This window comes from Micromys minutus (genome assembly GCF_963924665.1).
Source record: "Micromys minutus genome assembly, chromosome: 1".
NCBI classification, from domain to species: Eukaryota; Metazoa; Chordata; class Mammalia; order Rodentia; family Muridae; genus Micromys; species Micromys minutus.
In genome coordinates, this window is record NC_137969.1 from 60,443,607 (window position 1) to 60,471,524 (window position 27,918).

Sequence of the window (27,918 nt, forward strand, 5' to 3'; positions counted from 1 at the left end):
CCATCAAAATTCCACAGGACTGCCATGACGGATGAAAGAGATAAAGAAATAAAGACCCTTTTATGGCTCGGTCATGTCCCCCACCCCCAAGGAAAATACAATTAGCCTGCACTGTATTTTCTTTTAACTTTCTGTAAGAAGATTGGGAAAAAAAGAAAGTGACATTTTTACAAATCAGCATACTTCTGCAGGGGAGGTGCAGCTCCCCTTAAAGTGATTAGGGGAACCTAACCCCCAGGACATGTGTGACTGAGGTGACCTGTGAGTCAGCCTAAGGCACAATAGTAAGCTTATTGAAAACAATGTGGTTTTTAAACAACTGTTCATTTATTTAATGGCAACTGCATTGCTCTAGAACTTAAGCTTGTAGGTGACAGTTTATGCCCTGATGTCCTGGGTATGTATAAGAGGCATTGGTTTTTACTGGGGGAAAAAAAGTGGCTTTGGGGTTCCTGCATTGGAGGGAAGCACTATACCACAACGGGACAGGGCATTCCTACCCCACAGATATATTTTTCTGCATCCTGAGACCCCAGCACTGAACATTCCTTTTCTGCCAATGAGCTTTCTAAGTTAGAGCTGTGGGTCTATTTTAATTATCAGACCTCAGAGTGCAATTTTACCAAAAACTGCTTGTTTTGCTAGTTTATATTGGAATTGAGTAGGTAAAGTTTTTTTTTTTTTTTTTTTTGTTCCCCCTAACAGGAATATTCCCACTTAGATTTGATTTCTTTTGGGAGGGTGGGCAGGGAAAACAAAGTGAAGTTTGTATGCCAGTCACTCATATGGGAATGCCCATTGTGGTATGGCGGTTCCTGGCGTGGGAGTGCCCATTGTGGATGAAGAAAGACAAATATGAGGACAATTTCAAATGATTAACTTGTGCTTAGGAACACACCCACCCGGACCTTCAGTTAATGGGTATAATGCCAAGATTCCAGCTGTGTTTCTCTCTTACTCTTGGAATTTCCACGGGCTTCAGTCACCAAGCGGTCAGAAACAGAACCGCCTGATTGTTTTGTAAATCGTCTCCATGGGAACCACACCTGCCTCGTTTGAATTCCAGAGGCGAACAGAGTTGATAAGGGCCTTATCTTATTCTAGCTATAAATATGTTTGCTTCAAGCAGAGTGTGAGGGCTGGGGAGATGGCTTAGGAGATGAAGAAGCACTTAATACCGAGGTGTGACGCAGTGCTTGGATTCCCAGAGACCCTGTAAAAGCTAGGTGGGTGTGGTGGGCCACCCGTGACCCCAGTGCTCTGGAAGTAGAGGTGACATTCTTGGAGCAAGGTGGCTGGCTCACTAGCTAAAGTGCCAAGCTCCAGGATTGGAAAGGAAGTAACCTCAGTATGGAAGACATCCATGCAACCTTTGGCCGACACACACCTACTTACGCACGCACGCACGCACGCACGCACGCACGCACCTATTTGCATCCATACACATATAATCACTTCTGAGTACCCACCACATATGAGAACGAAATATATACACTCCTGAATACCACATACACATGGGGAAAAATGAGTGTAAATTGGTGTTAAATGTATTTGTATAGGATATACGAACCTATATAATTTGTCTAAAATTCTTACGTGGGAGAAAATTGGGAGTTGTTTAATGAGCATGGAGTTTCGTTTCAGAAAGATGAACGAGTCCTGATAATATACGATGGCCGAGCTGGTTGGTTCAGGGTCATCTGAAGGAGGTTTCTTCAGCTGTGCAAATTCCTCTAATCTGTGGAGTATTTTCTTGATTAATGGTGGATGGAGGAGGGGCCAGCCTACAGCGGGCCTGGGAGGTTTGAGAAGGTACCCGAGCCTGGGAAATACGCCAGTAGTCAGTGTTTCTGTGTGGCCTCTGCTTCGGTTTTGTCCCTTCTCGGTTTCTGCCTTGAGTTTCTGCCCTGACTTCCCTTACAAATGACCATAAGTTGTAACTGAAATAAACTCTTTCCTCCCCGAGCTGATTTTAATTGTGGTATTTATCACAGCAACAGAAAGCAAATGGTGGGCACCCTATGTAGTTCCTGCTGCTAAGTGTTCGCTTACATGGTTACAAAGGTGTCCTGCTTAGGATTTGAATTATCTCCCAAAGACAGATCGGAAGTTAAAGGTTTGGTACCCAACCCAACGTGGTGCTATTAGGAAGCAGAGGACTGTTTAAGATGTGGGATTAGTGGAAGGAAGTTAGGTCATGAAGGGGATGCTGGGACTATGGTCCTTCTCTCTCTTTGTGTACAGCTGATATGGGGTGAACAGGCTTTTCCTGCCCTGCCCTTTGTCATGACACACTCGCTGCCGTGTCACATGCCAAGTGACACGTTGAGACAAGACAATTTTTTTTTCTACAAAACTTTTTGATTGGAAGATGAGTAACATACATGGCAAGATTATATGGCTTATCACAAAAAATCAGAGTATGGAAAGTCAGTTCTTAAATATTTCAATTGACTGGGCATGGTAGTTGATGTGCCTAATTTCCAGTGCTTAAGACGTAGATGTGGGAGGGTCAGGAGTTCAAAGCCAGCCTTGGGTACAATAACAGGCTTGAGGTTGAACTTGCCACACAAGTTTGACGACCTGAGTTTGCTTCCTGGGATGCACAGCACATTAAAAGTAAGATGCTGTGGCATGCATCTGTATCCCACTACCCCTATCGAAAGACTAGAGGCACAGATAGAATCCAACAGGCTAGCCTGAAGTAGCTGCAGAAAGAATAAGAGAAACCTTGTGTCAACCAGGTAGAGGGTAGAAACCGACTTCTGAAGCTTGTCCTCTGACCTCAACAGGTGAGCTGTGTAACACATGGACCGTGATAAATGTGTATCATCAAACACACTTATGTAAGCCCATTAAAATGAAACTTTCAAATACATTGAGACGTTTCTGAGGCAGACTGTGGGTTGGAAGGAAAGAGCACTCTTAAGTTAACAGGGAATCATCTTTCACTCTAGTCGGAGATGTTTTTGGGGCATAGAATAATAAAGTTGTAACAGACAATCCCTCAGCACTAGCCACTTTCAGTGGAGTTGGGATTATTAATTGGAGAATACTAACTCACCTTAATTACCAGCATTCCATTGTTTCTAATAGATGTACCCTTCTATCAAATTGTTAGTATAGCAGGAAATACGCTGTTGATTTTGCCATAAATTATGGTGCTATTGCATGTACCAAGGGATCAGGTATAGTTGTTTTTAATAAACTGCTAATGATATTGATATTTATATTGGTGGATAAAAATAAGGGTAAGACAAATTCTGTGCATGCACTGAAGTGATTGTAATGTGTGGGAATAGGTATAATAAATAATTAACCTTATTAGCTCTGTTAATTAGCTCATTTATTTATCTGAGGCAGCTTTTAAGTGCTGGAAACAAAAAGTTGGGAAACCTCTTCATTTTTTTTTTTCTCCCAAGGTTTGGAGTATCCTCTCTGTTACCTGATGTCTCTCAAAAGTAATTATAATTATGTAGCCTAGGAGATGCTGTTATAGAGATATAGGTAAACTCTGAAGACCAATAGGCAGGTGGGAGGAAGCAGAAGCCTCTTAAAAGTTTCATAGTTGGGCTGGAGAGATGGCTCAGCAGTTAAAAGCACTGACTGCTCTACTAGAGGTCCAGAGTTCAAATCCCAGCAACCATATGGTGGCTCACAACCATCTGTAATGGGATCTGATGCCCTCTTCTGGTGACTGAAGACAGCTACAGTGTACTTACATATAATAATTAAATAAATCTTTTAAAAAAATTCTTAGTTGCTTCCATGGGCATAGTGCATGATTACAGTTTGAATGTGAAATGTCCACCATGGGCTCATGAATTTGAACACTTGACTCTCAGTTGGTGACAGTATTTTGCGAAGTTGTGGAATCGATAGGAGGTGGGGCCTAGGTAAAGGCAGTGAATAGAGAGGCATGCAGGCCTTGAGGACTATAGCCCAGGCCTTGAGGACCATAGCCAAATCTGCTTCTAGCCACAGTCTTTCGTTTCCCAATCCACAGAGATTGAAATAAGTACCCTAACAGTTGCACACCTTCTCTGCCTCAATAGACCATACCGTCTAAACTACCCCCCCCACTTCCTAAATTTCCTCTTTCAGGCTTTATCTCAGTGATGACATAAACAATGTAGCCTTTCCCACACAGAAGCTCAGTGAACTGGATGATCAGGCTTGAAGGAGTGCAGATTTTGAACTGGCCTGTCCCACCCCATGTTGAGTTGTTTGGTCTTAGGGAAATGAGTATACCCAGCTACGTGCTGGGGTTCAGCTTCCCTTAGGCGTTAGGCCTGATGGTGTGACTCAGTCCACCCCTGTGTTTCAGTCCTTGAGTCTGTCAAGTCCTGTGATCATCGTGACAGCTATCATAAGGGATCTGGTTCCCACACAGGGCACACAACCCCCTCCTGTCCTGGACTAAGGAGAAACATGGTCTCCCAAGCTCAGATGGGTGCCATGGGATGAACAAACCTTCTGTATCCTGTGAATTGCTGTCTGGTAAGATGATGGCTGTTAATAACCTACTGACTGGTAAGATGTGGTTATTTACTGGGCAGACAATGAGTTTCCATAGGGTCTAAGACCAGAAAGCACAGCTCCAACCTTGCAAGGGACTGGGAATCAAACACTAGGCAGGTGGGATGAAAGGCAGTTCTTCTCTTCCTACATCCCTCTCTTTCAAATCTCTACGTCTTCCTCATTCTTGATGTGCCTCCTCCATCTCTGGACACCTTACCTATGTCTCGCTGAATTCTAGACTCGCACAATATTTTCATTTTTGCATGCAGATTGAGGCCAACCTGAGCAAAGAAGAAATTTCCCTGGCCCTGTTTGGGTTAAGTGTTAACATCTGGTCTAGTTTACCACGAAGAGGAGGATGGGTCCTGTTACTCAGTGCACATCTGGTAGGGTTTTCGAAGCAGATTATCTTAGACAAGGACACAATCTGGATGCATTCCTTAAGCCTATTTGGGTACAGATAGCAAACTGCTCTTGGGATATTAAAATGAAATGTCTGGGAAATATAGATGAGTACTTCCTGTAATCAAAGAAAACAGGACATCTTGGATGGTGATGCACATGGGGAAATTTAACACTCAGGAGGAAGAGGCAAGAGGATCAGTAGTTAAAGGGCATCTTCAACTCCATAGCCAGTGTGAGACCAGCCTGGGACACGTGATGTAGGAAGGAAACTAAGGACTCGGGGGGCATCGAGGGAAATTTGGATCTGTGGCAGAGGCATTTGTTCATAGAATTTTCTTCTTAGGATATTGCCAGGCATGGGTCTTAGTTCTAATGGCTATCTTCCCTCTCTGCGTCCCTATGCCATACTCAAAACTCCTGAGATGAGTTATAGATATTTGATCCAAGGTGCAGCAGGAGGGTCATGAGTTCAAGGCTAGGCTGAGCTACACAGTGAAACCTTGTTTTAAAAGGAATTAAAAAATAAGGGACTAGGGGAGCTTGACATGCCAAGAGTATATTTGAAGCTAAAAGAGTGACTGTAAAACAGTAACAGAACCAACAGCCCTCAGTGCTGTCCCTGGAGCCTCCTTCTCCCTGGCTCCTTACTTGCTTATCATCTCTGTTGGTTGAGGCAGCCTCAGAGATCTGAGCCTTCGGGTCAGAGTTAGCAGCCACTCGGTGTTTTTCATCTGAGTGTGGCTGTTCGAGGGAAGAGCACATTCTACCCACGGTGTCTTAGAGATTCTTATTTTCCTCTACCCTCTCCCTCTAATTCCTGTACTTTCCTTCCAATCTCATGTGTCCCAGGCTAGTCTCATGGAGTTGAGGATGGCCTGCAAGTACTGATGTTCTTGCCTCTTCTTCTGAGTGTTAAATTTTTACGTGTGCATCGGCATGCCCAGTCTGTATGATGCTGGATAGCAAACCCAAGGCTGAATTGGAGGTGGCAAGGGCCGTAATCATTGAGCTAAAACCCCCAGTCTCGGGTTTCTCTTCTCTTCGATAACTAGGACAGTCACTCAGGGCAACCCCAGGATTCACTGTTTTGTCAGTAGTGACTCCACTGATTCTGTTGTATGAAATTTGAAGCTAAAAGACTTGGTATAAAGTTAGGGTTCCATTGCTGTGAAGAGACACCATGACCAAGGCAACACATAATTGGGGCTGGCTTACAGTTTCAGAGGTTCAGTCCATTATCTTCCCGGCAGGAAGCATGGCAGCCTGCAGGCAAACATGGTGCTGGAGAAGGAACTAGGAGTTCTGCATCTTGCCTTTTCTTCCACCCTGGGCAGAGCTGGAGCACTAGGAATCCTCATGGTGCACCCCTAAGTTGACACACTTCTTTCAACAAAGCCACACCTATAGCAAGGACACACCTCCTAATAGTGTCACTCTCTGTGGGTCAAGCATTCAAACACGAGTTTATGGGGGTCAAATCTATAAAACCACTACAAAAGTACAGCATCCTCTGGTCTTGACTATGTCTTTTTTCCCTTGCCTTTGAGGTCTTAGACTTTAATTGACTATACTTCTATGCAGCTACTTGAACAAGCCAGGCTCTTACTTGTATTTCCTTACCTACTTTAACCCTTCTTAATTCTTTAATTCCACCTCATCTGAAGTTGTTCTTCATAGGCAGTCTTCTTGCTCAACTCTATACAATGTACCATCCCCTCTAACACTGTTAAGAATTGTGTTTCTTGTATAGTTACAACATGTAAACCAACAAACCAGGTTCAGCCACCTATCCTCAGTAAACCAATCAAAGGACCAAAATTAATAGTAAAAAGCAAAAATAGAGAATTATTCAATGTTGCTGCATTGTGAAGAAGAATAAGGAGATACAACAGTCCCCCGGCTTGACTTCAATGTGTCTATCTTCAGAGTCCTGACCTGAAAGTAGGTTTTAACAGAAAACAAGAGCTGAAGATAACTAGACAGTCTGTCAAGGTATGGTTCTCTGTCCCTCATCATGTTTCGTGAGTGATGGGGAGAGTAAATAATCTGAATTTATTAAATAAAACCTTGTCCTTCGCGGTGTTTGATTAGGTACTGCTTTTGTTTAGCTCAATCAGAATGTGGGCTCAGAGGTCGGTGTCTGAGTCACCTAGTGGACACCTGGCCCTACACTTATGGCTAAGTGACATACTAGAATGAGTGAGAGAAAGAGGAGAAGCAGGAGCCTCTGCACTCTAGCCCAGCCGCAGCAGCTTTGAGTAGCAGGAGCCCGAGCCCATAGCCGGAGGCGGGACTTCCGGTCCCGCTGGCGACCGCGGCCCGCACCAGGCGGAAGCGCGGCTCCGGGCCAGCATCCGCGAGCTCCGGCTGGAGCAGAGTTCGGAGCCTCAGTGTCCGGGACGCCTGCGGTCGGTGTGGATGCTTCTTCGCGCTGCGTCCCCGCGGTCCGGGGAGGCCGGGGAGGCACGCGGGAGTCGGCGCGTTGGGAGAGCCGGGACCCCGAGGTGAGGACGGCTGGCGGCGGTGGGTGGCTGCGAGGGGCTGAGGAGGCCGGGGTGACATCCTCCACGGGGGTGTGTCCGCGTCCCGAAGCTGGTAGAGAAGGTGGCCGGAGATACCCTTGCGGGGTTTGCAGGGAGAGGCTCCAGAGGCAGTTTTTTTCTTCCTCGGGGTCGAAGATGAGAAGGACGTCTTGATCTAACTCATCTGCAGATGACCAGCCGCGGCTTGCATGATCGCAACCATTGCTTTCTTTGCAATACATTTCTTTCTTTCTTTTAAGATCCCCCCCCCCACCCCACTCTTTATTGGGCTCGGGGGGTTGGGGGAAGGACGCTACATTCACAGGGAAAACTCAAACTCTTACTTAACTTCAGTTCAGGCTACCTTTCTTTGTCAGACTAACCCTCAGGGCTTTGATTCAGACAAGCAAGCCCACCGAAGTTTTCATTTTGGACTCTTCTCTACCTTGTGGGAGTTAAGGTTGTCCCACTTCCTTTTTCGTGGAATGAACTTGTAATGTCTGGACAAAGTTAGCACCTTCATGTTTGCACTTTATGACTTACTGTTTGCTTCTCAACGGGGTGACACATTTTTAGATGTTAAATAGATTGGATTTTTGCCACACGCTGAGCATAACTAGGCAGAGCCGGAGAGTATACTGTTACTGATGGAGGCTGGTGTATAATGAAGTGTTTCCCTTCCCAAGAGCTAGAATCTTAATTTTATTCCTCCGTATTTGCCAGTACAGGTAACTTATATCTTACTTGGTGGTCTGACCTGAACTACTTGAAAAATCAAACAAGCATACAAACAAACAAACAAACAAACAAACCAGAAAGCACCGTGTATTTATGGATAACCCAGTGTCTCACTAATTTACTTGAGATTTGTACTACAGTGAGACAAGTGATAGTAATGACTTGTTGGGTGGAACCTTAAAAAAGTGCTTTGACATATTAATGAAGACATTGAAAGCAGTTTTGGGTTAATTTGTTTTTGCATATCTTCATTTCTTTTTAAAATTGTTTATTTTTTATGTATATGGGTGTTTTGTCTGCATGTATGTCTGTGCACCACATGTGGGCCTGTTGTTCTTAGAGACCAGAAGAGGGCATCACAGTGCCTGTAACTAGAGTTGTGGGCTGCTTGCCATGTGGATGCTAGGAATCAAACTGAGGTCTTCTGGAAGTGCAGCCAGTGTTCTTAATGGCTGAACCATCTCTCCAAGCCCTTTAATTTCATTTCTTGAGGTAGACATGTTACTTACCTGATAAGGTTTAATTTTACTTTAGCATGTAATCTTGATTGAGAACCTGTGAGCCCCTCAACCCCATTCCCTACACTTTTATAAGAGAAAGTTCTTGAGAACACTTGAGTCTTTATAGTTCATGGGTGGTGGAAGTGTTCATCTTTGAAACAAAAGAATTGCTTGCCTTCTGAGGTGGGCTTCTAGTCATAGATCTGAGAGTTATTTCTGAAGTTTGATTGCCTTTGATTTTGGGGAGTCACTGGAATGTTTATTCTTTGCTGGAATTGCTGAATACATTGCTTCTAGATAAATTCTTTGCATTCTGTATAATTTAGATATGCTTCATAGTTAGCCATGTTAGTGGGGATGTTTTGATTAGCTGCAGAAAGCTGTTCGTTATTTGTGTGTATGGACTCACACCTTTTTATTTCGGCTGCAAGGGTGTTGCCTGGTGAGGAAGAACTGCCTAAACAGTGATTGTTCAAACAGCCTTCAGATGGGGGCATTCAAATGGTTTGTCTGAGTTAGTCACCAATTGGTGATGTACCAAGCAGTTGAGTTGGTTGGTTCCATGCCGTCTGGCTATTTGCTTTATTGTTATCTCGTACTTAGTCAGCTACATGCTTACCCTAGTTATGAGCCATCCCTGGCCACTTGATCCAGCCCAGAGAACTGGATACTCCGGGGGAACACAGCTTTTTGGCTTAGGAGATACATGGAACACACAAGCCTGACCAACACAGACTCCATCCTTCTCTTACGCTCAGCTTTTGACCTCTCTCTCTCACTGAGTTAGTCTTTTTCTTTCATAGTGACCATGATGACTCAGGCCTCTGTGACTCCAAGGGGGTTCAGAGCCTCCACACAAGACTGCAGTCCTGTTAAGAAGGGTGCAGTCCGTCCTACTGAGGCCAAGAGAGGAACCGGAGGCAATCTGAGAGTATTTGTCACGGGGAAAGAGCGTATCGCTTTCATGGAGAGGTTTGTGGATAATTTGCTACCACTAAACAAAATTGCTTTGTAATGGTCTGTATTGTGCACTTGCCTGGTGAAGGTGGTGAATTGTGAGACTATTACTTCTTGAAAAGTGGACAACATTCTGTACTATTACCAGATGTTCATTGTTAGTGGAAGTTCCAGATTTTACAGTTAAAGAGACGTATCCTATCCCTGTGTTGTTAAGTGAGCCAAAGTGCCCTCAGTTTGCATAGGAACTCTGCATTGCTCCTATTCTCTGTATTGGTACTACTGAGTTTTAAACTGACCACTTTTATACATAATTTTATCTCATTATAACCCAGGAAGGTTATTATTTTTGCTTGTTGTGGCATATTTTCGTATCTGTCCTTTTACTCACTCGCTAATGATTGTTTTTAGCTTGGTTTTCTGTGTTTATAATACATCTTAAAGCTTGTGTTGAGTCAGGGCTGATTCAGGTCGATGCTAGTGATTAATCATTAATGATCATAGTGAGATAATAGTATCATTAATGTGTTGGTATTGCATTGAAAGTACTAACTTAGAAATAGCAATCTGAGCATTTAACGTGTTGTCATAGTTGGACAGTTAGGAAGATGGAGACGTTTATCAACCGACTTTAAGAAGTACCCATTTGACTGTCACTATTTTAGTGTATCAGTTAGGGTTCCTCAGAAAAAAGTGAAGGAGTGCATGCCTAGTGTATTATTATTATTGGTGTTACTGTTATTATTATTTAAAGACTTATTTTAGGGGAGCTAGAGAAATGCTCAGTTACTAATAGCAACTTGCTGTGTAACTCTGAGGACCAGAGTTCTGATCCCAGCACCCATGTAACCCAAGCTCTAAGTGGGACAGAGGATTCCTGGGGCTTCTGGCTTCCAGCCTAGTGAAGAGAGTCTAGGCTAAGTTCAAGGAGAGACTCTGCCTCAGGGAATAGGCAGGAGAGTGGGAGAGGAGTGCGCTGACTTGTCCAGTGTTAGGGTGTGCCTGGTTGAGGCTGGTATGCAGCAGTTGATTCTGTGTTCCAGTTGTTGACGTGTTCCTTCAGGGCACATGGTGCTATGTGCTACCGAGGCAGCCTGAAGAATTTCTGCAAGTGTGAGCTAATTATTCCATCATTCATGGGATATTCCAAGAGGCCTTAAAAACGGGGATCACAAGGACCAAGAGAAGTTTTCTTTGTGGAAGAAATTGGCAGTAAAGAAACAGGTGGTAAAGGAGACCTGAAACTCTATTAGCCTTGTAGGGCAGGAATTTGGAAACCTTCTTTCACAGGTTTTTAAGGAGACTCTGGGGCATGGTAGGATCTAAATGGGTCTTTTAGAAGGTTGCCAGATCTTAGGCATTATTTTGGGCTGAATAACACCAAGGCCACTTGCTGTCATCCAGGACTGAGAAGAGAAACATTTCCAGCTTCCTGCCTGTTTGATTTCTTGTCCGGGCTTCCCTCAGTGATGAGCTGTGGTTGAGGTTGTAAGTCAGTAACAGTCCTTTCATCCCCAAGTTGCTCAGTGCTTCATCGCAGCACTAGAAAGCAAAGCAAACTAAGGCAGTAGATAATCACATTTCACTCTTGGAGAGGGTCAGTCCATCTTCTAACCCCCTTACAGTTAATGCTGGAGCTTCCAAGTCCTCTCCCAAGTGAGGATACACTGTTTCTGTTTTTCAAAGGCAGGTTACATTGAGAGAGAGAGAGAGAGAGGAGGGGGGGGGAGGGGGGGATTGAGGTTGATTCATTGATTGATTTAGAGATTTGTATTTTATCTCTGCATAACTAGTGGTGCTTTAGCCTCCTGTTTTATTCCATGAGTTTCACTTTGTTTTCTTAGCTGTTGTTAGCTGAGAATTGATCGTTTTTTCCAAGAATGCTACTTTAATTAATGTAGTTGAAAGAAGTATACTCTGGACGAGTTTGCTGAGTGTGAAAAGTGAGGTGTCAGTTAGCACAGGGCCTACCCACATAAACACTCATTTGCACTGGAATGTGAGGCTGGTGCACTTTGCATCTTAGAGTGTGCTGCAGGGCAAGGCTGGAATCCAAACTCTGTTTTTGTCCTCTGCTTGACATCCACAGGTTATTGCTGCCTGAGTAGGATAGCCTAGGGTAATACTGAATTCATTTTCATCTGCTGAAAAAAATCATTTTAGACAGCTTTATTCTTTTAGCCCTAGATAAAAAGGCCACTTTGCTACCAAGAGTGAATTAGTTGGCTATGAGGCAAAGACTTATTAGATTCTTGTCCTAGAAGCCTGTGGCGTTGCTGATGGCTGCTGCTGACAGTGACAGTTTGTTCTCAGATGGGTCTCTCCAGCTATGGGTAGAAGGGTGTGGAGTCAGAGGGGCGTGGTTTCCAGATGCTGCTTAGGTTTTCTTATGTTTCCGAGTCAAGTGTATTGACTTAGTCTGTAGGTTGCACATTCAAAAACACCATAAACATATATAACTTTGGATATACATTTTTTTCTTTTTAATGTGAGAATTGAGGCCAGGGAATCAAGTATATTAGAAACATGCTCTGCCACTGAGCTATATAGCCCTAGCCCTATTGGTTAAATGAACATTAATTTAAAGGATGGGGAGACAGCTGAGGGTTAATTAAGAGTATATGTACTATGGCTCTCTCAGAGGACCCAGGTTCAGTTCTCAGCACCCACATGGCAGCTCACAACTTCCTGTCACTCCAGCTCCAGGAGATCCAGTGCCCTCTTCCAGTTTCCTTGCACACATTTGCACACATATGCATAATAAAAAAATAATCATTAAAGGCATCCTCTAAAGGCCTAATGTAACATTTAGGAGTACGTGCAGTCAGTACTCAGTCTATGAAACCTCGAGGAACTAAGGCATTTTGATGTCAGCCTGTCCTTCCCCTGCGCCATGGGATTTGAGGGATGGAGTACTGTACTTATCAAATAGCTGGCTCTTTTTGGTTCCCTTTGAGAGTCCCATGGTTGATTTATCCAGATGTTTTCCTCTTCAGATAGATTTATCTACAGTATAATGGGAGGTGTGCGCCTCAGCCCCATAGGCTGATGGGTAGTGAGCTGAGCTCTGGCCTCCACTGAATTTTACCTTTAAAACAGCAACTCACCTTGTGGCTTCCAGGGTGCTGTGCTTGCTGATTGTGTGAGAGACAGGTGTTAAGAAGTGAGCAACTGCACTATAATTTATTAACCATAGTTTAGGTGCTTGTGGGCTTCATCTGTTTGATAAGAGACTTGAGTCTTAGAAGACTGCTAAGAGCTGTTAGCTATGGAGTGTGCGCTGATCTGGGTTTGCGTCCATCACGGCTCACTCAGCCATCACTCTAGCTTTACGAACAGGGAAACTGAGGCTTATGGGGGGGGGAATGGCTTACATAGGAATTATTGGAACTGGGATTTGAATCCAGGCAACCTGGAGTCCAGGATTTAGCTACTTACACCTGTGTTATTCATTGAGCCTTCCGTCATACGCATAATGCAGCCTTACTTAAGACTTTCCTTTAAAATCCCCTTTGGCATTTCTGACTAGAATCTGTGTCTGCAGGCAGGACTGTCCATTTTTATTGTAGTCATTGTTCACCTTGCTGCTTGGTTTCTGAGCTTCCCCCCCAGGCTAAGAGGACCTGTTGTGTAGACGATTGCCTATGCTTTCTACTCGGTGGGGTGCTCTCCTCTTTACTAGACAACTGCAGTCACAGAGTATCTGGAGATACTCTACTTGGTGGAGGGGGCAGTTTGTATATATATATATATATATATATATATATATATATATATAAATTAAGTTTTGTTTTAAATATACATGTAGATGGTAGAGCTGTAGAGCATCCTGTGAAGACGAGAAAAAAGTTTGACTTAAAGTTGGCTATGAGAATGGCAAAAGGGGTAGTCTGTATGTGGATTGCTGAGTTAAAGCTTTTTCATTTCGTCTTCATAGTCAACTTCTGCACACCATCACTGGGACGTACCTGACCAGTGCTTCTGCTAGACTCTTAAGTTTTAGAGTACAATTTTTAGCTTTATAAAGTAAAATAATCTTCACAGGCCCCCGAGATGGTTTAGTGGGTGAAGGTGGTGGATGTACATCCTAATTGCCTGAGTTCAGTCTCTTGAACCCACGTCCAGATGGAAGGAGAGAAAGGACTGACTCCACATGGTTGTCTCCTCTGACCTCTGCACAGGTGGAGTCTCTCCCTTCCTTTCTCTTTCACACATACACACAAAGGCAGAGACAGAGAGACAGGCAGACAGAATCATTTAAAATAAAGTAATATTCTTACAACATACTATTCTCTTGCCTTGTATTTTGAGTTTTCATTTTGTTCTTAGTTTTGACAAATTTTAATGAACTGAGGCAAGTTGCACATCATTATTGTGAATTCATCTGGGGAGAGGCTTAGCTGGTTGGCACATAGGCTAGTAACGGAGTCTTATCTGCAGTATTAATCTTGCCATGGAGGGGTCATTTATGTCACACTGGACTTTAAAAACAATTTAAGACTTACTTTTTATCTGTATGAATGTTTGCTTGTGGTGTGTATGTGTCTCGTGTATAGCTTTCACGGGTACACACGAAGGTTAGAAGAGAACATCGGATCGTCTGGGACTGGAGCTGCAGATGGTGGTAAACCGCCGTGTGGGCGCTGGGCACAGAAGCTGGGACTTTCAGAAGAGTAGCAAGTGTTCTTAATTGCTGAAGCATGTCTCAGCCCCACGTCTAAGTATTTAAGCAGAGGTTTTTGGAACAGGTAATAAGCTCGATGTAAGATGCTTTTGTTTAGGAACCTCTCAATCCTCAATAACTCGTGTTTGGAGACAGGAGTGCAGCCGAGTTCTGTGTGATGCTAGTGATAGTAAGAAAACTGTGAGTTTGAAACAGAAAATAATCTTTTCACATCACACTACAGTGTTGTAAATGAAGAGGGAGGAAAAGACATTTATGCACCTTTGTGCCATGTGATGTTCTAGGTATAGTGTGCTTGCATATTAATATCAACCTGAGTTCTATCCTTATAAAGGCAGAACCCCCAAAGTAGATAGATGTCTGGTTAGAAGTACAGGACTATCTGACTCCAATGTCTGAATTCATCTCCCCCCTCCTCTCCCTTCTCCCCCCCTTTCTCTTCCTTTCCTTACCCTCCCCTCCCCTCCTTTATCCCCCTTCTCTCCCTTCTCTCCTCCTTTGTCTTCCCCTTCCCTCCTCTCCCTTTCCCTCCTCCTTTACCTTCCCCTTTCTTCTACTCCCTTCCCTTCCCCTTCCCTCCCTTCCCTTTTCTCCTCTTCCTTCCCCTCCTCTCTCCTCCTTTTCTTTCCTCTCCTCTCCTCTCTTCTCCTCTTCTTTCCTTTCCCTTCCTTTCCCCTCTCTTCTCTTTTCCTTCTCTCTTTCTTTCCCCTCCCCTCCCTCCTCTCCTTTCCCTTCTTTCCTCTCCCTTTTCTTCCCTTTCCTCCCCTCTTCTTTTCTTTCCTCCCCTCAGTTCTTTTTCCCTCCCCTCTCTCTCCTATTTTTCTCTCCTCTTCCTTTTCTCTTTTATTCTCTTTCAATTCTTCTAGAAGTTCTCTGGTCTTCCCTCCCCCATCCCCTTTTTAGTTTACCCCAGGGATATCAATATTCATAAAATCTATATGTAAATACTATCTTTATTTCTCATCTTGAAGTTTAAGCTCCAGTGCCAAGAAGGGAGGAGGGTCACTGGAGGCTGGGGGATTGAATAGGATTTGAGGCGTCATAGCCAGATAAAGCATATTTCACACACTTTGAGTGATGGTTGCCACACAGACTGTTAGGCAAGGGGATGTTGGCAGGCACCCAGACACATGCAAGCACGTGGACCACACAGAGCTGGGCAGAGGTGCACAGGAAGACTGGCACTCAGGCCACACAGAGGTAGCTACTCAGGCCTTACAGGCAGACATACACAGGCATGCTGGCAGAGATCAAAGTGCTTGGCTCTGACCTCAAGGCCATATTTATCCAGAATCACATAAAAGTAGCCTCTGCCAGGAACAGTTTTATAGGCGATTACACTACTGTTTGCTTTTGGGTTTTCCAGACACTGGTGTTAGTCCCCCCCCCCCCACCTCCCTCCCCTTGTTGCTGAGTCATAGCCCCCTAGATATCCAGTGTTAGCCATCTTTGCCCACACTGGATATCTGTATCAGCACCATGCACCATGCGGTCTAAACAAAATGGCTCTTGAAGCTCCCTGCTCCCTACTCTAATAAACAGTAAGATCAACTTCCTATGATGTCACCCATTTTTATTATAATTCTCTAAATTTCTTTTAGCCTCCGAAATAATAGTATTTAGATTTAGCTGTTGGCGTTCAACCTCTTTCTCCTCCTGGTCATTCTTCCATGCATTCCATCTGTAAGACAGATTGCTTCTGAGTTTACTCTGCTGTGGAGCTTTCTGCGGGGTCTGGCTCTGCACTGTGGGTACACTCTTGGGTTTTGCCTCGAATTCTCCCCTGCAGATGCTAGCAGGACATGTCATATTCAGAAGCTTTAGTCTTTTAGGAACCTTGATTCAGGTAGAGAGGTAGCACTAGCAGTCTCCTTTGCTTCCTTGGTAGCTCCCTTCGAGGCAAGAGAGTGGCTTAGGATGCTGGTGTTTTTGTGTGTTAGTCCTTATGGTGGGTGGTGGGTGCGCTTTTGGACAAACTGACCCATGAATGGGGTTTGGTGACTAGGGAATTTTAGTCTTTGATCCTAGTAGTATTTTTCTTATTAAACATCACGTGGATCTTTGGTCAGAAAAGGTACACAGAGAAGCGGAGACAGCACGGAAGCCATGGGGACAGCAGAGCGGAGCAGCTAGGTGTGGGTCAGGGCACTCACCAGAGCGATTCCTGGGAAACTCCTGGAGGTCAGCAGCTGCAGGAAGAGCAAAGCTCCTCACTCACCTTTGCAACTTGAGTTCCCTAAATTTCTTTTTTAGGGAAAACTCAGATAATCTGTGGCCTCCATGAAGAGTTCAGGATGAGCAGCTGAAGCAGACTGAAGGGTTTACTGAAAGCGGAAAAGTGCTCAGGGGAGACTGAGGCCCTCCTGAGAGTGCGGTGGCTTCTTCAGGAAGAGCTGCCCTCCAGGTGTTCTGTGGTGACTACATGGAGGATTCTGGAAGGATCTCAGATCCATTATTCAGTGGGCTTCTAGCGTCTCCTCTTTTTATTCTCTTTTCAATAATAGAGGCCCTGGAGATGCCTTTGATTGTACTGTAATCAGGAAAGCAAACCAGGAACCCACTGGGGTGCACATGGGTTCACCATATGTCTTTTACTGTAACAAGTTTCTGGTGAGATTGCAGGGAAATTACAGCTGGAAGAAAGGCCTTATGCAAATGTTGTTGGTTGTATTAAAATTCTTGATTCTTGGCTGACAAGAGGCTTCACCGTTCCCCAGTGAAGTTCCTTTCCTTCCTATGTCCCCGTAATTTTATGTCTTTCTAGTCTGCCTCATGCTCAGTGTCGGGGTTATGGGCATTTATCACTAGATTTGTGTTTTCTCATGGTTTCTAACCTTGGAACATTTATTGTAGTTTATTTCTGACTGTTATACATTGAACAAACTTAACTCAGCATTTAAAAAGTTTTTAGTAGACAGTTTCATATGTTGATTTGGCATTTTTGTCCTTTTTTGCCCCATGACTCTCATTCCCCTCCTGCTGAACCCCATCTTCCCTGCGCGTGTCCCCCTTACTTTCCTGTCTGTCTTGTTTTGTTCTCTTTGTGACCCGCCGAGCTTGACAAGGCCTTGCATGAGAACGAGTGAGGGAATATTCACTGGAACGTGAGGCTACCCCACCTCTTCAGTCAGCAGGTACCTGCCAGTAGCTCTTCAGGTAAGGCAGGGCCTCAGGACTTCTAGCGCACAGGGTGGTGGGTGTGGGCAGCAAGGTATTCAGCAGGCAACCGACCTCAGCTGCTGTGCATTTCCGAGGGCCACGTCCGTGTGTCTGAAGCAGTGTTTTAGCACCCCTCTGCATCTTCAGGTTCTCAGCCTTCCTACTCCCTCCGTTCCCGCTCCCACGGTTCTGCCAGAGCCTTGGAGGGACTGATAGCGATGTCCCATTCAATACTGAGCCCTCAAATCTCCCTTATACTCGGCACTCTGATCAGTTACGAGTCTCCTTATTAACTATTGCCCACTGCAAACGAAATTTCCCTCACTAAGGATGAGATCAGCATTGACCTTTGGCCATAACCATAAATATTTAGGAAGTAGTTTTATACCATGTTTATATATGAAAATAACAGTAGGTTACCCACTAGGGCCTGTAACCTCAGCAGCATGGGCTTTTAATCAGATTTACCGTCTGTAGTGGTTTGAATAGGTTTGTTCCCCATAGTGTTTGAATACTTGACCGTAGGGAGTGGTCTGTTAGGAGGTGTGGCCTTATTGAAGGCAGTGTGTCACTGCAGAGGTGGGCTTTGAGGTCATGTTTACTCAGTATAGTATACAGTTGCTGCCGCCCCCTGTGGATCAAGATGTAGAACTCTCAGCTTCAGTACCATGCCTACCTGCATGCTGCCATGACCATAATGGACTAAATGCCAGACACTCTTAAGGCAGCCCCAATTAAATGTTTTCCTTTATAAGAGTTGCCATGTCGTGGTCTCTTCACAGCAATAGAAAGAAAGCCTGAGACACAGTTCTAGGCATGGATTTTCTCCTATGGACTGGGCCTCACATCCACGTAGAAAGTCGTTGGTTACCCCTCAGCCGTCTTGCCACTGCTGCACGATTGGCATCTAGTTGTGGTGGGCAACCAAGAGCAATGGTGTCTGCCTGTATTGTTTAGGCGGCCTCTGGAGCCTTCTGACCAGTAATTTACAGAGAAGCAGGGATCCTATACTCCGCACTGTGACCCAACATGTTAGGAATCTCCAATCATGTACTCACATACTAGAAACAAGGCCACCTGGTCCTCTGCTTACTTAGAGTTTTCTGTATTGAACCCGTGTAGTGGAGTAGTGGTGTGTGAGAGAACTTTTCACTTAGTTTAGTCAAACATTCTAGTACCTGGAAGACCACTGCCATTGAGAGACACAAAATAAACATTCTGGAAGAAGGAACTCCACATGACTTCCCAAGGAACTTTTGAAAAGTCCCCTGTTGGAACCTTTACAAACTTCCTTATTAAGAAAGAGAACAGCAGTCTGAAGGCAGACCTTTAAAGGGGAGAGGTGTTGTTTCTGGGCATCTTATATGAGGTGAACAGGCTCCGTGACTTCTTTTGTGTCTGAGAGCCTGTCTTTTGAAGCTCAGCTGGAGCAAAGGCTCCAGAGAACATTTCTGACATTGAGGCTGGAATTACCATGAACATGTCAGAACTTACTTGTATTGGTATTTTGCTGTTTGTTCTGAGGATTTAGCTTCTTAATGAAGCTTTTAAAATATGATAACCTTACTTCACAAATTCCCTATGAATGATATTTTTAATGTATTTCTGGAGGCATTTTAGGCTCAAAATAGTTTTTTAAATAAAATATTTATAAGAGGTTTTTATTGAACAGAAAGTCATTTCCAATAATAATAATGCCTAGGATGGAGGCAGCACCCACAGCTGCTCAGCTCCTTTAGCAGGGAATTTAGGAGGACATTCCGGAGTAGAGGAGAATTTGAGGGCAGTGTTTCATGTGATTATGGCCTTCAGTAAATCTGGTAATATTGGTACCAAGATGTTTTGCATAACAACAGTGGAACAATATTAGGTGGTACTAATTTGGTGTTTTTGGACCACAGTTTTCAGTTCTGATAGAAAAGATGAGTGTTTCAAGGGTTAGTGGCTTGCTTTGTAAGTGTGATGAGTAAGAATCTGGCACATTCATCTGCATAGTCAGTGTAGACACCAGACATCGTTTCTGACTTTTCCTTAAGTGGGCCATGTGGACCATGTGATCTGTATTATTACTGGTTGATCTCCAGGTCTTGCAAATCACATAGCTTATCCATGAAATTGAGATGGTTTCAAAGAACCCTTTGTAAGTGGACTTAGGAAAAGAGCACTATGCAGCTTGTGAATGGGTGCCAGAACCTTCCCCTTTTCTCCCCCTCCTTCCCTCTCCTACCCTCTCCTCTTCTTCTCTTCCTCCTTCCCCTTCTCCTCTTCCTTCCCTTCTCCTCTGCTTCTCTTCCTCCTCTGTCCCCATCCTACCTTCTATTCCTCCTCTTCCTCTTCCTCCTCTTCTTCATCTTTGTCGTCTCATCTTTGTCTTTCTTCTTCCTCTTCCTCTTCCTTCTCCTCCTCTTTCTCCTCCTCCTTCTCTTTCTTCTTTCTCCTTTTTCTCTTCCTTCTTCTTCCTTCTTCTTTCTTCTTTCTCTCCTCATTTTCCTTTTTTTCCTTGAGATTGCCATAGTATGTATAGGTTGGGTGGTCTTTCCTACACAACTCCTGCCATTAACAGTTAACCATTCAGCTGAAGCTAACGGGCTCTTACGTTTTATTTATAAGAGCACACGCTCTCTTTCAGAGGTGGTAACACTTGTGAGATTTTAACCCATGGATTGTATTTCTGTATGTTGTTCTGCTTTAGGCTGATCATTAGATGTTTGAGTTGATGAAACCCATGGAAATTGCTAAGATTGGCACATGGACTTGGATGCCTGGAATGTTTACAGTATGTTTGCTGTCCAAGTCCTTTCTTTTCAGAATATGTTCACATGCTAGGTGTACAGAACCCACAGTGTGCCAACCCCTGCTTGTGTTGATGTGCCTGCTTCTCGATTGAGGATTTAGTATCATGAATGCCATTTCAGCTCAAGCATTGTAAGGCTTCATCTATGTGTGTGTAGATGCATGCACGCATACATCATCACATCATGAATTTAAGTTCACTATGTGATTATGTGTAAAACATGGGAAGTTTATTTTGGGGTGATAGAGCAGGGTTTTGTATCTGACAACCCCACACATATAACAGAGTGAGGTGATCTCTGCAAAGGTAGCATAGATGTATATTCGTTACTGCTGTTGATATCCTAATTGGGAAAAGCTTAGGAAAGCATGTTGGTTTGGCAGAATAATAGCCTAGAGAGTAATGATGTTCAGTTCATGTAGTAGTATATACAAAAAACCTGTAGTGAAATATCAGTGTTTTATTGATTCAGATGAAAGAGGTAATACCCCAAATCAGAAATATTGGAGCAACTTTATTAAGTAGAGGCCTGGGGCTAGAGTGGATGAGGTACTGAAGTGTGGGGGGATAGTATGGTCAGAAGAGGGAGCCTGGGGAAAGGTGGGAGTTTGCAGACTGTGTTTGAGGTACCAGTTTGACTGGAGTATATGGGATGCCTATTGATGGAACCAGACCATGGAGGACATTGAGTGTGCTGATGCTTGTGAAGTAGTGAAGTGATCTTTCATTCATTCGTCAGCTCGTTGCATATGGATTGTGTATCAGGTGCCAGCTAGGCAGAGTACTGTCGCAGGCGAGACCTCAGGGGGCCTAAGCGTGTATTGAAGTCTTAATTTACTGCTTGATGGTATAATGACTCTGTAACTTTGAAATTTAATGCTTGCTGGTAGGTCTGGACCTGTCTGTGATGATAAAATTACCAAGTTTTATCAACTATTCTAATGTTTGTGATCTAAGAAACTATTAAAAGAACTTTCAGTTTGGCCAACTGATCATGAGATATATAGAAAGCTTTTTATCATCACTAACAAATAGTTTGTATTTCATAAGCTGTTTTAGGTGATGGATTTAGGGTTTGGTTTAAAAGAGTATGAAGCCTCAGGCTCAATTTTTAGCAGTTCTCCTCCAAAAAGCTTTTCAGCTGAGATTTTAAAAAATACAGAATACTTTTGAGCTAATTAAATTTCTTATGGATACTGTTTAACTTAGTTTTAAGTTAAAAATAAGAGACTATAATTTCAATTATATTTTTAATTTTAAATTGAGCCATATTAAATTTAGAATCCAAAGAGTGCCCCCCACCACTGTCTGAATACTTGTACCATCTGTGGACTAAAAGGTGGCAAAGACACATTGGGAGTTTGGCATTTTTAGCCTTGTGAAGACAGTGTGGAGTGAGGGGTGATTTCTGCATACAAAGTAGACACTTAACTGTTGTTCCTATTGATTTCACAACCAGAAAAGGTTTAGAAGAGCATGCTGAGTAAGCAGAGGTACAGTTTTCACAGCATAGACTTGGGGAGGGACATGTTCCTAATAGTTTTTAAGAGCAGACACCTCCTTGTCACCCACAGTGCTAGAGATCCAACTCAGGACCTCATGAGTGCAAAGCAAAAACTGAGCTGTGTCTCCAGCCTGAAAAATTGGGGTCTGAGTATCTGAGATGATTTCGCTTTATTCAAGAGACTTGTATGTGTCTCATTTTGGACGGAGGGGCTCTGGTCTCTGGAAGTAAAGAAGGATCAGATCAGCAATGGCTCCTACCCTCAATAGCTATGAATTTGGCCTGATGTTTTATTGTAGACTTCTTAAAATACTACGTGATTTTTGTCTTGTAACTTACTCACACTGCTCTCCAGTGTGAACTTTGTAGATGACGTTGGTAAGTTTCAGTGTCACAGGTTAGACATATCTTCTGTACAAAGAGGCATACCTCGTATCTTACTATTGAGAAGTCTGTCACAGTTAGGCAGTGCACATGAAGCCTTGGCATAAAAAGAATCCAGACTGTAGGCTTTTAAAATGGCAAGTTTTTTTTTAACACTTACAAATTTAAGCCATTGTTCTTATAGGGAAATATGATAGGTAAGCCATAGTTTCTGATGATAATTTTATAATTTCTTTTAGTAGGTTAATTATAACCTTCTCCCTAGTTTTTCTGAAAGAATGATTTGACCTTATACATGAGCATTTAGATATAAGCCTGACTTTGGATTTATTTTTTCAGCTACAAAGATTCTATTATTTACGTTGTAGAATCATTTTTAGGATGGAGAATAATACATGCAATGTATGTAGTACAGTGTTGCTCTTGCTTTACAATCATCGTGCGGATATTTTATACTATCCGAGGGTAAGTTCTTCTGGTATGATATGAGCATTCCAGACATCAGGCGTTTGGGTTTCAGTAATTGGGAACTAAATTTAAGATGTATTTTTCTCTCGTAGGTTTCTGATGATGAAGACCCATTTTGGTTGTTAAATTATGTGTAGTAAATGATGTACCAACTGTCACAACAGCATCATTGGAAAAGAGGTAATTTCAAATTTAAAAGTGAAGTGTCTGACTACCTTTTAATTTTATATGTGTCTTTAACAGATAATTATAACAGATGTTAATATTCCTTTTGGACTAAATATGACCTATCCACACGATAAAATGTAGCTTTTTTGTGCAACTGCACATGCATGTGGTTATATGTGCATGTGTGTGGTTAGTGTATGTGAAGGCCAGAGGACAACCTCCAGTGTTGTTTCTCAGCACCACCTACTTTTTCCTTTGAGTCAGAGCTCTCCTGTCCTGGAACTCTCTAACCTGGCTAGGCAGGCTGGCTAGTGAGCCCCAAGGATCCCTGCCTGCCTCCGCTGCTCTGGGATCTCAGCCTGTACCACCTTGCCTCAGTTTTTAAATACGGGTTCCAGGTTCATACTTAAGTCCTTATGTTTGCAAGCTAAGCACTTACTAACAGAGCTATTCCCCAGCCTTACATAGTACCTTTTCTGGAGATTGTTTTGTTGTCTTTTATTAAAAAAAATATTGTTCATATAGTTTGACTGTGGATACCACCACTGCGCTATGTGATGCCAATGGGGGGGGGGGACTTTAAAAGTGAGCTATGGTATGCATAAAGTTACTGCCCTGCAAATATGTAAGTTTCCCCAGATGATCTTAAATGTTCACTTTTAGTGACAGTATAGAGCCTGAAAATGTTTCAGTGGGTCACTTTTGGCATGACCATCACAGAATATATGTACCCATACCTATACATGGTATAAAATACTATGTGTGCACCTAGCTATGGCATACACACACACACATACGTGCGAGCGTGCGCGCGCGCGCACACACACACACACACACACACACACACACACACACACGCATGGTGTAGGCTTTTGCTCCTAAAGCCATGGTAAATAAATGTGATAGTAATTCAAGTGCAGATAGGGCTTTTGCATAGAGCTGCTTGCTCTGTGAATGCTGTGTGTCATACAGTGCCTGTTTTACAGGGAACCTTTTTATGTTAGTAGAATACTGAGGAAAAGTCTAGTGCAATAAATACATAACACTCAGCATGGTCCTGTATTATGTCAGGTATCCCAGACCACACATAATTATACCCCTATACGTCTGGCAACAGAGACGCGTTTATGCGAAGATCAGCACAGAGTGCACACATTGCACTGCTGTTGTGTCCTGTGCTGTCGCTAGGCAGTAGGGAGTTTGAGCTCTTCTTGTCATGGGACCAGTGTGGAAACGTGTTCAGTTGTTAACTAAAACAGAATTTTCTGCACATTAATGTTTTCTGTGAAGCAACAGAACACTGAGCTCTTTGGTATACTCTCATTGAGGAGTTTAGTGCTCACTGGGGAGAAAATCAGCTTGTTAGACATTATGTGCAGTGGTAAATTTATGTTTTATTTAGGCAGTTTTGCCATCTGTTAAACTTACCTTAATTTAACTTACCCATGTAGATTTCTTAGACTTTGTTTTTGTCTGTTTGTTGGAGACAGGGTCTCGCTTACTAAAGTGCAGACTGCCCTTGAATTTGAACTGCCTCAGCTTCCCGTGTGCAGGCTTTCGGTGTGAGGCTCCCACGCTTGTTCTCCAGGTCTGCTTTCTGCTTCCTGTAGTGTGATATCAAACACTGCTTCAGTACCAATGGCTTGGGTTTAGTGTAAAAGGAATGAGGAATTCTGTTTTTTGGGAACAGGTTTGGGGTACTAGAATCATTTTGTAAGCTGGAAGATAAGAACCAGGAGAAAAACTAGGATTAAACTATTTTGTTTTCACAAGATGCAGTTTCGTGACACCTATGATCCCAGTGAATAGGATGGCGAGGCAGATGAAAGCACTGGATTTTAGAAACATTCCTGCAGAAAAAACGTGCCTGTGAAGGTTTCTCTCTTTAGTTCCATATAGTTGGTTCAAAGATAACATTTTTGCAGTCTCAGTAAACATAAATAAGTTGCAATATGTGCTCAGTGTTTAGGGTCCACTTGGAACTCGTGTGCTGTTACTTGTTTATTTGTTTGTTGTTTTGATATGGTAAGATGTCATGACCAGCTCAAGTGTGTAAGAGTTTATTCAGTAGGAACAAGAGTCCATCTTGCTGGAGAAGCATGGCAGCAGGCAGGCAGGCACCCAAGAGTCACACCCTAGCCACAAGCATGCAGAGAGAGAACTTGACATAAGGTGAGCCCCCAGAGTCACAACACCCACTCCAGTGACTTCCTCCAGCAAAGCTGCACCTCTTAAGCCTCTCAGAACAGCACCACTAACTGGCGCCTACGCGTTCCAATACCTGAGCCTATGGGGGCTGCTTCTCCTTCAAACCACCACACACTCAGGAAAAATTACCATCATGCCTATGTGACATCTGGGAGCAACTGTCATTGCGGCAAGATGGACTTTCAGGAAGAGAAATGAACTGGGAGAATCACTGGAGAACCAGAGTCCCCAGACTCTCTCATGTGTCTTTAACAACTGCCTGGGAGCTTATGTAAATCAATGTTGGGGCTTTATTTCTCCATGAGAATAAATGAGAGACAGTGAAACACTAAGGGTCCCTTCCATTCAGAGAAAACCCTGCAATTAATAGTACTGGGACATGCTCGTCTGCAGGCTTAGGGCCAGGTAACTTGTGTCACATTGGCCAAGTAGTGTATTATGTCTCATGGATCTGTGAGTGTCTGCGACATGTGAAGATGGCGGCAGAGCCCCTGGCTAGTCTGCTTCTGGAGCAGAGTTATGATCACCTCGGACACCCGTGTGCCCGCCAACTGTTGTTATGAGGGAAAGTAAACTTAGGGCCTACTTCAGGGTGTCCTCCCATAGATCAGTGCCACCCATTCTTTGTGGACGCTTGCTTCTTATGCAGAGTGAGTGGGTACAGTGCCAATTGTAAAGATCCTGAAGATGGTTTCTCATGCTGGCTGACTGAAAAAATGAAAACCAAGGCTTCATAAATAAGCAAAATTATTTAAAATCGCTAGCAGTAACCAGTTAGAGAAGAAAATTTCAGTGGTGCCATTCTGAAGAGTACCAAAAATATACTTAATTAGAATGAAATAATAGATTGACAAGGAAACATAGAATACAATTTATAATTAAGACAAGATTATAAAAACATTTGACATAGCTAGGTATGGGATGGTAGGTATGTGCCCCCATGCCCAGCCTGAACTGTACAGTTTAGCATCTGAAGCTCATCTTGAATGGGTCATTTTCAATTCATCTATTATGTGGAAATTCTGTGGGCCTGGAAGAGTTTTATGTTTGCTTCTTAGTAGCCCAGCAGCATTGCCACCTGTGGTCACTTTAAAAATTAAATTTCTAAACCTGTGATTTAATTTTTTTTCAGTCATGCAGAGTTCTAAATTTGAACCATTTAAATTTTTGTGATGACAGACTATAATTTATGTTCAGGATTGTTAGCTGTCTGAAGGCAGTGGGAATTGGGATGATGGAGCCAGTAAGTGAGATGACTAAGATCTCATGCAGTGGCCAACTTTATTTAGAGCATCAGACCGTTTGTACTGAGGGTAAAGGAGGCCAGGTGATGGTGAGGCACATTTAGTCCCAGTACTCGGGAGGCAGAGCAGGTGCATCTCCGAGTTTGAGGCCAGCCTGGTCTACAGAGTGAGTTTCAGGACAGCTCGGGTTATACAGAGAAGCCCTGTATCAAAGCAAAAAACAAACAAGCAAGCAAACGAAAGGTGAGCTGGGTAAAGTTCTCATGAATTCAAGCTGTGTACAGTCACAAGGGACAAGCCACATGTGCTTAAAACACGTTTGTCTGTAGAGGCATATAAAGCAAGTAGTATGAGTAATCTGAAATAAACTCCTGTCTGCTCCACCTGGGAGGAGCATCAAAATATCCGCCAAGAAGAGCTTCATGTTTAAAGAAGCTGAGGTCACAAGACTCTTGTTCTATTTTCTTGGAGTGCTCTCATAAGCACTCAGAATTCTCACATGACTTCATTCCTGGACTGGGTTTGACACTAGATAAGGGTTTTTAATTTATTATTATTATTGTGTGGCTCTCTAATGACCCGGAACCTTTTATATGCTGGGCAAACACTCTAATCACTGAGCTACATCCTGGCCTTCCACAGTCCTTCCAGCCACCACTTTTTCCTAACGTCTGAAAGCCTGAGGTGTGTTCACCAACATGTTCCCTTTCTTCACACTTCATTCCATCCCCCGGGACGGTTTTAGGAGTTGTGCTGCAGTGTGCTTCCAGTACTGTTCCTACTGAGTGAAGCTTTGTGTGTGTGGGGGGCAGTTACTGAAATGAGTCTTACATATGAGCCAACAGGAGCCAACACTTCAAGCAGGTGGGTTGGATTCTGGGGGCAGGTCTGCCCAGTGTACCATACTGCCTGCTTTGTGTATTCCTTGTGGCTATAAATCCGGAAACAAACACTAATCTAGCATTTCAAACATGGGTTCTTTCATAGGAGGTGGCAAGTCTAGATACATATGTTAATTATGTCGCTGAAATGAGAAATCCTAATTTGAAACCAACCTAGATATTTTGATTTATTACTTGAAGGAACAGATACTGGTTTTTGGTTAATAGTGATACAGTTTTACTTTAGAGGAGTTATATATTTGAGTACTGTATTACCGTTACCATTACTTATTAAAAAGGAGAGAAAACATTTTAGAGAATCAGACCCCGCAGTTTTAATATCACTCGTGAAAAGGGAAAAGCCCAAATGCATATCAAATTCACAGGTTTTTTACATTTCTGAGATGTACTGCATATACCAGAAAAGTCAGTTGTTGTAAGCAACCAGAGTAGTGACTACATATCCTTCACTGCATATATGTTTACAAAGTTCCTAACATGCTGCAAAGAAAGCCTCGCTCCTCAGGATAGCAGTCACTTGTCATTCCTACTCCTGAGTCCCCTCATCACACCGTCTTCCTCGCCTGACTCGGTAGATCTGTTTAATGTAGACACCGCGTTCAAGCAGGACCTTCTGTGGTTGGCTTTTCACTGAAACCTAATTTTATTTGTTGTATTAATGCTGAGAGCAGTTCTCTGAGTCACAGCAGGAAAGGGGGTTGGGCATCACAGACAACAGTGGTGAGACCTTTCCACTGTGGCTGCCGGGTCCCAGCGTTAG

At 43.4% G+C, this 27,918-nt stretch overlaps 1 protein-coding gene across 1 annotated transcript in view; it reads left to right on the top strand.

The window, feature by feature from the left end:
- Window positions 1–7,322: 7,322 nt before the first annotated feature.
- The window catches only part of DISP1 (dispatched RND transporter family member 1), a gene marked incomplete at its 3' end in the record, with an annotated part of 138,549 nt that continues 117,953 nt past the window's right edge, over window positions 7,323–27,918 (top strand). Inside the window, exons 1-2 of the mRNA XM_080940847.1 lie at window positions 7,323–7,430; window positions 22,729–22,816. The remainder of the gene's footprint in view (window positions 7,431–22,728; window positions 22,817–27,918) is intronic.